This window comes from Camelus dromedarius, chromosome 20 (assembly GCF_036321535.1).
Source record: "Camelus dromedarius isolate mCamDro1 chromosome 20, mCamDro1.pat, whole genome shotgun sequence".
NCBI lineage: Eukaryota > Metazoa > Chordata > Mammalia > Artiodactyla > Camelidae > Camelus > Camelus dromedarius.
In genome coordinates, this window is record NC_087455.1 from 33,846,405 (window position 1) to 33,857,273 (window position 10,869).

Genomic DNA, 10,869 nt, shown 5'->3' on the forward strand with positions numbered 1-10,869 from the left:
AAACCTCTTTAGTAATCAGGTATATACAAATTAAAATCACGTCTCGTACTCACCAGATGGGCAACAATGTCAAAGTCTAATAACATTAAACATTGGCAAAAAATGCAGATAAATGGGAACTCATGTTTCTGGTGGCAGTGTACATTGGTACAACCACTTTGCAAAACAGTTTGTCATTACCTAGTAAAATGAAGATATCAATACTCAAGGATCCAACAAAATTAAGTACATATATCCAAGAAGAACTTGGATATACTAGGATACATACCTCCAAAATATGCCCTGGGAAGCAATACAAATTTTACTCATTAATAGTAGAGTGGATAAATAAATTTTGGAAATGACCTACAACTACATGCAAAAATGTTAATAAGACTCACAAACATAATACTGAATGAAAGAAGCAAGCCACAAAAAATACATGCAGTATTGTCTGTCCTTCGTAAGTAAATTTCAAAGATAAGCAAAACTGAATTATATTAAGTATGAATAAATAGTTTTTAAAAAGCAAGGAAATCATAAAAAAGTCAGGATAATGGTTACTTCAAGAAGTGACTGGTGGCTACACAGATGTTTGTTTTATAATGAGTTGTTAAACTGTATATTTCATGCTCTTTTTAGCATATTAATTATGTTTACTATAATAGAAATTTTATTATATGTAGTAGTTATTTATAATTTATTACATATACAATAGAAATGTGAAAAGGAGAAAAAATGATCAATTTAAAAGATAATTCATCTAGCAAACAAGTTAAAATTATGTAACCTCTGGGGAACTGAGAGTAAAACTCACCACAACATAAAAGAAATTCAATACCAGTGATAAAAAAAAGAGTCATTATTGAAAATGAAAATATTATAATGTCTTAAATAACATTCAGTAGCAGAGAGATGATTTTTTTAAAAAATCAACAATAAACAGTTAAGTTTTGGGTTTAGTCATAAGTGACAATAATTTCTCTTTGGTCCAACTTCAAAATTCCAATTCTTACAAATACCTTTCAGAAGTAAATCACACACCTCAGAGAGCAAGTCAAAAAACAAACAGTTCCTGCCAGGAGGAGCTATTTAAGCTGTGACCTGAAGATAACCAGACATGAGCCTATGAAAGGGTGTTCCAGGCTAAGGGAACAGCAAATCGGAAAGCCCAGAGGTGCAAAAGGCCCTAACTCATTCCAAGAACTGAAAGGAACCCATCTCGGCAGAAATAAAGGCATTCACTGAAGGAAGACTGAAGAGTAAGGGTGGGAGAAAAGAGATTCCGGAAACCTGGGTCTTGCTACAGTGTTGCTGGGTGAATCTCTGTGTTCCATCAGTTTAGGTAACTGTCCCCTGCTCCCCCACCCGCCCTACACACAGAGTTTTGAGATAAACAGGAGATTTGCATTCACGAGGAAAAGTAGTGTAATTCCATTGAGAGTTTCCATCTCTAATTTCTATGTTTCTATAAGCCTCATAATTAGTAAACTATACTGAAAAGAAGGAAGAGATTGGACCTTGCTGGAGGAAATAGCAAATCCTTTCCTTTGACTCTGTGCTTAAGGCTGAACACCTAGATAAACCATTGGTGCACTTGGGTGTTCCCAGGGATACAAACCCTCAGTCCACTGAGAGGGTAAGTGGTTTCCATCAGAACCTAAGCTTTCCCTTTCCCGCTGCAATGTTTGTAGATTTTTCAAATGAAATGTTTAGGATTCAAGCCAGTGCTTTTCCAAACGGGAGCAGACAGGTTTTCGAGGTGTGATCTACTTACCCTCCTTTTTGCAAGAAAATGCCTGACTCTTTATACTTGCTCGAGTTAACACATTTTACTCTTGTTGACAGGAAGAGTTATAGCTTTGAAGTAAATAAGCACATTGTGCTTAAAAAGTCCATTCTGTTGCCGTGCTTCGTTTTCATATACAATGCATGCATTATTTCAGATAGACATTTAGAAGAACAGATATATACCTGTTGCTTTAAAATAAATTACACATTTTCTGGTGCCAGAACACACAGATGGTCCATTTACCACTTCAGGGGACTTGCCATTGTTTTTGAAGCAGTAAAAGTTTCTTTTCCTCGCTTTTTTTTTTTTTAACTTCCTATTCTCTTTCATGATATTCACTAATAGTATGAAATTCTCCAGACATTTGGGAAACCATTAAAAAGCGGAGAAATTTTCTGTTCTCCGTAGACTGCGGATCTAGTATTTGTTTTTAAGCCAAACAGGTGTGTTGAAAAAAGGAGGCACAGGGATTTACACTTGCATAGTAACATGGCCTTTGGTTCAAAGGCAGGAGTACCAATGTCAGTCACTTCAAATAGTCCCTTGCACATATGAGGGACTCAAGGCCTGTTGGCTAGCTGATCGATTAGTTGGTTAATGTACCAAGTTTGGCTTGATTCCTTTGAAGAGTTCTATGGAAATTAGGAAGGGATTAAGAATGCCAGAGACTCTTACCTTTCAAAAGACATAGTTATAAATTATATACATCTGTTACTTTGCTAATTCAAATTGACATTGCACATTCTCTATGATTTGAATTAGCTCTAGAATTGTTTGTCTTTGAATACCTGACTTCACATTGTTTGATTTTTTAACATCACTCATTCCTGAGAACAACATGGTACCTCACCATATGATGTGATTAACCTGGCTGTTAGCTAGTGATTACTCTTGCTTATATAAATCTTCTGAGAATAAAAATCTAACATTAGAGATTTAAAAAAAAAAAAGAATATCAGAACTCTTAGACAGTATGGGACATAATCATGTCATGAACAATACTGAAAGTCACGTTTTGTAAAACTCCTTGCAAAGATGTAGTTTAAGGTGCCCTTTTAGAACCCCAGAGATTTTTTTAGATTCTGTATAAAATACTAAATAATGCTTCATTAGGAATTTATATAAAATGCAAAGTCTGGGTAGAGAGAAATTCATGAGCAGACAGAAATGAGTCAGTCACTCGACTGAACAACACAGTTACAAAATATTAAAGAAAAAAAGAAAGATATTTACACTTTACAGAAACAATATTTAATAAACATCTACTTAGCAATAATTGTTTTCAGTCATGGTCTGGGTACTGGGGATACCACACTGAAAAAGGCACATATACCATGTGCTTTCATAGAGTAAGAAGCTGATAATAAAAGAGCATGAAGAGAGTTTCAAACAGGGATTAGAGGGGATGGAATTGTACCGGGGAAAAGGTAATGAGATCAGAACAACTTTTCTTGTTTTCTATGACATTTTGTTTCATAAATTAACAACAATAATCACAGTTGTAAATTATAAATTGTAAATCCATTATTAAAGCAATTAATATTGCTTAAGTGATCAGGGCTAAAGAAAATGGGGTAAAACGGAAACTAAGATTTTCTTCACTGATTCTCTGCTATAATCTGTCAATTTCTTATGCCCAACCTTCCTGAAACAAAAATCAAAGTAAAGGACAGTGAAAAAATGGAGAGTTGGAAGGTTAATTGCTAGAGTTGGTAGATTTTTTTGTCAAGGTAGAATGAACTATACCGATGGTAGGAAAATCCTTTCAAATATCTAGGTATCTACTAAAAATAATTCTTTCATCCTGGTTCAGTATGTTATTGTGTTCCACACTGGATGGCAACTTAATGATTCTTCAAGTCTGATTATGCAATTTTTTGTAACAACACTTAGAGATAATCCTTAGAAGCTATTCAATATTTGTACAAAGGCTTTAGTCCACACGCTTCCCTCTTGTTCCTCTCTTGTCCCTCTATCTATGTTGTCCCTTTACTAAAATTTTGCTTTATCTAGGCATAGCAACTTGTCAATATATTTAATCATACAGAAGGGCTGTATTTTGTGGATCATCCAGGAACCAGAGAGAAGGCATTCTAAGGGCAACAACAAAAAAATCGATGCTGAAAGTCAACCAAAATAATATACTGTAACAAATTTCTAACAGTCCTGCAGCAAAAAAAAAAAAATCCCTTTTTTTATATTCAACAAATTCTACTTTTTGTGGAATCTGAATAATTCAGCAGTTATTCAAAGGTCAAAATGGGTAGACACTCTTGAGATTCCACCTAATGTAGTTGAAAAGCGTGTCCTTTAATGCTCTGCTGTAGCATTCCCTCTCTCCTTTCCTTTGGCCCACGCAGCCAGTCCAGGCAAGTGTGTGCTTTGTCCACCACCCGTCCTGAGTACACAAACTGGGTGAACAGGTAGGAAATATTTACAATTAGGGAATATTCGCATTAGTGCAAACTGAGGGGCTTGGTACAGTCACAGATTTAAGACAAGAAGTTGTCCTTCCTCAGCATAACCCATGAAGTTTCACAAGCCCATAAACAGCAAGGACCTACCACACAGCACAGGGAACTATATTCAATGTCTTGTAATAATTAATAATGGAAAAGAATCTGAAAAGAAAAAATACACGTATGTACATGTATAACTGAATCACTTTGCTGTACACCTGAAACTAACAGTGTAAATCAGCTACACTTCTATAAAACTTTGTTTTAAAAAAAAAAAAAGGCAGTCATATTTCCTTCTCCATAATTCCTGGAAGCTTTCAGTACTCATCCCCAAATTGGACACATCTTAACTCCCTCCCTTCTTCTCTTTTTCTTTCAGCTAGAATTTGGCTACCTGTACTGCTCAGTCCCACTTCCTTAAGCCTGGCATTGCACTTCACCACTTCTCCTGGGCCCGGTTCAGTCCTGGCTCACAGCATTTCCTACACTTCCTATCAGATCAGTCCAGATCTTGTTATACTGTCTCATCATAACAAGATGATTTTTTTTTTCTTTTGGAAAGGTTCTTCCCATGAAATCCAGTACACCGCTATCCAGAGGAAAAGAAAGGAAGTGGACACTTAAAATAATAAAATCCATTCCAGAGCAAACATTTTGCAGTCTTTTCCTCTCTGCCAACCACATCTACCCCCAAATAATAAGTACTTAATTGTAATATCTCAGCCTAATAAGAGATAAATTCATGATTACACAAAAGTCAAACTTTTCCCTTATGTTTCCTGACCTTGACATGAAGAAAATGTTGTAACTTAAATTTCAGATGGTGTTCTTCTGGGCAAAGGTTTCTCTTACCCAAATATACCTTTTGAAGCCAGTAGAAAGGACTTGCTGATAAATGTTTCAACACCACACTTTATTAAAACAAGTTATTTCTGTTGTTTACTATGTGGTTAGACCATGATGAAAAGCAGATCTTCACCAGTGCATTTTTGTGCAAATTCCTTACCTTTGTGTTTACAAAAGAAAGTGAAGCCCTTTCGGGGCTATTTGTCACCATGCCCTGGTAGCCAACAATGCGCACTGCCAACCGCTGAAGGTTTCACTTCCTAATTAACTTTCTTAGAAACATAAGGACTGTCTGAAAACAAAATCTCTCCCATTTAACCTTCCCTCATTCCACTCAGCTCAGTCCCAGACGGATGATAAGCATAGTGTTGAACAATTAAGTCCTCAAGTTGGTTGGAACCCTCCTGTGCACACAGAAAGTCATCCGAGAAGGCGTTCTGCAAGACAAATTAGTTATCTACTTCATTTAGAACCTTTTTAAAGGATTACAACATCAAAGCCGTCCTGTACCGAGCCCACGCACAAACGTTGAAGGTATTCTCAAGCATACTTATTTCTTTTATTCCCAAAGTGAGATTCATTCTCACTTAATCACTAATGATATTTCCCAGTCCTTGGCTGAGGGATTCCAGATCACACACGCACACAATATCTCAACACATTAGTAATGGTGAACTTTAAATAGACCTGTTATTATTAAAAGAAGTAGAACTTTCTTTTAAATCCTTGTTTGATTTAGGTGTTTGTAACAAAATCCACCCCACTAAAGAATTAAATAACTCCACAAGTATCCTACAATTGTTACACTGCTGTCCATTTTAATTGAGGGAAATCTTTTTGGCAAAAATTTTGGATATGTTTGTAAAAAGTGCAATACTACAGTCAATTTCCATACTTTCTCATAGGTGCAAGGATTATTTTGTCCATTTTACAAGAAAAGGAAATAAGGAAGAGGAAAGTTGGGTCATCAACCTCAAGTTGTGTAAACTGTCAACCATGAAACCAAGAGCTCTCCTGACTAACACTGAGGCACATGTGTTCTAAAGGAAGCCTCTTATCCCACCCACTTGGGATACTCCACCAGTCTTAGAGAAGAAGCAAGGATAGTTTCTCAGACAGCAAGTTCTTATTCATTTCAGAATATCCTGAAATCTTTGCAATACTTTTATAATAACTAGTAGTGGTCAGAGAAGAGAAACTATAATACAACTGGCATTCCTTGAATGCATGATTTTGACTTACTTTCTGGTGAGACCACTTATTTCCAGGTCTCACTGTTTCAGAAAACACAACCTCAGGCATGAAGAGCTGTATCTTTTTCAGAGACCATATTCAGGGATCATTATTAAGCAGGCATGTCAAGATGCATTTCCAGTCCATAATATCCCCAACTCAATTGGGCTGCCCCAGCCACCAGTTATTGGATAATCATTGGCTTTTTACTACTTAAAGTCACTTTGCATAGAATACAAAAATTCAGTTGGCCCCACGAGTTCTTTCCAATAACCTATCATATCTAAGAGGGAAAAGTTAAGTGGCAGAAGACACCGAGTTTGCTAGAAGAAGGCAGCTGGAAGGCTGAAGACCATGCAGTGTCAGTCCAAGTAGGGAGTTATTTTCACTGGGTCTTAGTACCAGTTGGGAAAAGCCCAACTGAAATCCAGCAGAGCTTCCATCCCCCCTACAACTCCAGTGCTGGGAGAGAATGCCCATCGTGCTGGAGCTCCTGGGAATGCTGTCTGAATTTGCACACAGAGTTGTCTCTGAGCTAGGTTTTCTTTGGCAGTTCCTTCTCTATTGATTTGGAAATTTAAGGGCAAAAGTAAAGTTAGTTCACTCTGCAAACCCCGGAAGGAGATTCAGATCTCGAAGTCAAATGTCCCCGTGGTCCTCTTCCTTACAGGATATTTAGAAAGGCTGGTTGGGTCTAAGTGCCGTCTGGTTGCTGTTCGAAACATAGCAACCATTTGTACAGTTGAAGAGGCAGTGACACCAATAACTCGTAATCCTCATGGAAGCAATCTGGTCATTTGCCAGGTCAGGTTAAATTGACTGTGACCAAAGGGGAAAGAAAAAAGGGCTTTCATGAACTGTCAAGAACAAGCCGGCCTTGCCACAAGTAAGAATCTGAGCAATTATTTATCTAAACATTCTCATGCAGAAGAGTGGCACTGCTTTCTTACTTGAAGCCTTGCCTAGCTAAACATATACGAAAACATCAAATCCCACCTGAGTCACATTTTGTTCTAGCCTGTACACATTATCAAGATGTAAAGAGATAACTATGTGTAAAATTGTTGTGCAGAGCACTTAACCAAGAAGCAAAGGGAAAGGCAGATGAAAGAACTTAGAATCGTGTTGCTGATTAAAAAACAGCCAAAATTAAGTTTGCTGTCCAACATCAACTAAGTGCAAACTCTACCTTCCTGGATCAAAGTGCAGCTCGGGCTGAGTTTCACACTTGGATGTTATTTTCGGCAGATCTAAGCAAGTGAGGGAAGTAATTAAGAGACAGTGATGTTCACTTATCTGAATCTTGAACGCAGTAGGGGAAGGGAGGCAGCCAAAAGGAGCTGCCTCTTTTTGGTGGTGGGAGCTGTGATGGAACCAGGTGTAACAGACACAGGGACAGACCAGGTGGATAAAGGGAAGCAGTTACCAGATGAGGTGAGGTGAGGCATGCTGGGCTGACCACTGGTCCCACAATGGACATGCACACGAGGGGCCCTTGAGAACCTTCAGAAGAAGGCGTGACTCTTAAATGCAAAGAAAAGGTTGAATGTGAAGTCAGTGGGGTGATCTGATACAGAATATGGAAAGAATCATGGACCAGATAATTTTACTGAATGTTTTATTCCTGTCAGTGGGCTCCCAATATAGGATCCACAGCTCTTCTCTAATAATTGACAATCAGTTTACCTAATAAAGAAACAATGCTTTCATCTACCAAGTGGGAGACGGAAGAGAAATAGAATCAAAACAGTGGTTTCTGAGGTCAAGCAAAAATTTCAGAGGCTAATACATATTGTTAAAGTTCATAACATCTTTTTTTTTTTTCCAGAACGATGTAGACACACATGAGCTCACATAAATTAGCGTCAGTGCTTCCACTTGCTTGGACACAAAAAGTTACATAAAAATGATTCAGTGGGAAAAGGCAAAAAAAAAAAAAAAGTCATGAATGAACTTATTTACAAAATAGAAATAGAATCTCAGACTTAGAAAACAAACTTGTGGTTACCAGGGGGGAAAGAGGATAGAAAGGGATAAATTGGGAGTTTGAGGTTTGCAGATACTAGCCACTATATATGAAATAGATAAACAACAGGTTTCTTCTGTACAGCACAGGGAACTATACTCAGTATCTTGTAGTAACCCATAACGACAAATAGTGTGAAAACGAATGTAGATGCGACAGAGACATTATGCTGTATGCCAGAAATTGACACAACATTGTAAACTGACTATATTACAATTAAAAAAGAAAGAAAAAGGCAAGAATGTCAGAAGAGATGCTTTCAGAATTTTTCAAGGTATAAATACTGCCCTTCACTATAATTTATAAACTATTTTTATAAAAAGCACTCCATGTGATGAAATGTCGTGGTGAGTCTGAGAAGCTGATGAGAAACAACAGCAGGTTGTACACAGACGAGCAGCAGCAGAGAACAGTGTTGACAGAAAAATGAGGGAAGGACAAAAAGGAGACAGAACGTAATAATGGCATCGCTGAGGTCAGAAACAGGAGGAGGAAATGTAAACATATTATTAGTCACTGCTACTTCAGTTGTTCTGTTAAAAGTCACTGTGTACAATTGTATTTGAAAAAAAAATCACGAACTGTGATAGCCCTCGTTGAAAAGTTTGCCCATTTTGGGACCCTCTCCCTGTAACACTGGTCACACTTTATTCAATTTGCAGGCTTAATGTCTTTCTTCTTTGCTAGGAGCTATGCTCTATGAAGTCAAAACATTTGCTGGTTTTGTTCACCACTGTATTTCTGTCCTCTGGAACTTTGTTGAGCACTGTAAGTGCCAAATAAATGTTTTTGGAGGGAGGGTGCAGGAAGGAAAGTAGGAAGGAAGAGGGCAAAGAAGGGAGGAGATTAAGGAATGTCATGTAATTTTAAGTAATAATCAAAGTACTTAATGCCTAATAGTATAATTTGATCCAGATAGAGTTATTTTTAAATAATGTAAAAAGTAGTGTAAAACTTTTGAAAAATAGGAGTTCATGGGGGATATCAACTTACCATGCATAAGATTTGAATTCTGAGCACTGAGAGGAATGAATCACCTGAATGAGTTAACTGGCATGATGTGAGATTCAATGAAAATAAATACCAACTATTTTGGTATTCATCCATAATGTAATACTTTCTTACACTTCTAAGGGGTTCTTGTGAAGAGTAAATTCCTATTAAAAAATATAGCAAATTCCTATTAAGAATACAATATTAAGAATATTATAAATATTATTTATTATAGTCAAGATATAGAAGCAACCTAAGTGTCCATAAACAGATGAATGGATAAAGAAGCTGTGAGATACACACACGCACACAGACGCACTGAAATACTACTCAGCCTTTTAAAAAGAATGAAATTTTGCCATTTGCAATAACATGGATGGATTTGAGGACATTATGCTAAGTGAAATAAGTCAGACAGAGAAAAGACAAATACTGTACGATATCACTTAAGTGTGGAACCTGAAAAATAATCTAGTGATTGCAATAAAAAAAGAAACAGACCCACAGACAAAGAAAACAAACTAGTGGTTACCACTGGGGAGAAGGAAAGGGGGAGGGGAAAAGAGGGGTAGGGGAATTAAGAAGTACAAATTATTATATACAAAATAAATAAGCTACAAGGATAGATTGTACAACACAAGGAACAAAGTTTATAATAACTATAAATGGAATACAACCCTTAAAAATTGTGACTCACTATGTTGTACACCTGTAACTTGTATAATATTGCACATCAAGTATATTTTAATTAAAAATGGAAAATTAATTAATTAAGTTTTTAAAAAAGAATACAGGTCTTAGTAAACAATAACTAATGCACCAGATTTTCTTCACCTGTGAAATGAAAGCAGTGAGTGAGATTATTCCTGAAGCCATTTTGAATTATAAATGACTTTGATTTTAGGACTAAGTTTTATATTTTAGTGAGAATGCTAGTAAAATAACAACAATAAATAGTATATAGTGTATACTTAGTATAGAGAGGTTTTTGTAGCACTGATTCTCTGTGTCTGTTAGGAGAAATTGTAAGGTTTGGTATTTAAAACATAAAAATTGGTTAAATAATGGTTTAGGCCATTCAAATTTGTAGATACTGACAGGCATATGAAGAATAGATAAACAAGATTATACTGCACAGAGAAATATATACAAGATCTTGTGGTAGCTCACGGCAAAAAAGAATGTGACAATGAATATATGCATGTTCATGTATAACAGAAAAATTGTGCTCTACGCTGGAATTCGACACAACATTGTAAAGTGACTATAACTCAATAAAATAAATTTTTTAAAAATATGTAAATAAAATTTTAAAAATAAAAAAATAAAAATAAATAATGGTTTAGGCCATTTTGTATCTCTCAGTTTTATATAAATCGCATCATTTTGATTTTTTTTTTCCTCCATATGATTTAAGTAATTGCATTTGTCTGTTTGTAAAAACTACCCAATTGAGCCAGAAGTATTAGACTTGGACGATAGAGTTATGTACCTGATGCATGGCTTCAGAAAGCAAAGTCCCTCAGGCAAGATGGTGCCAT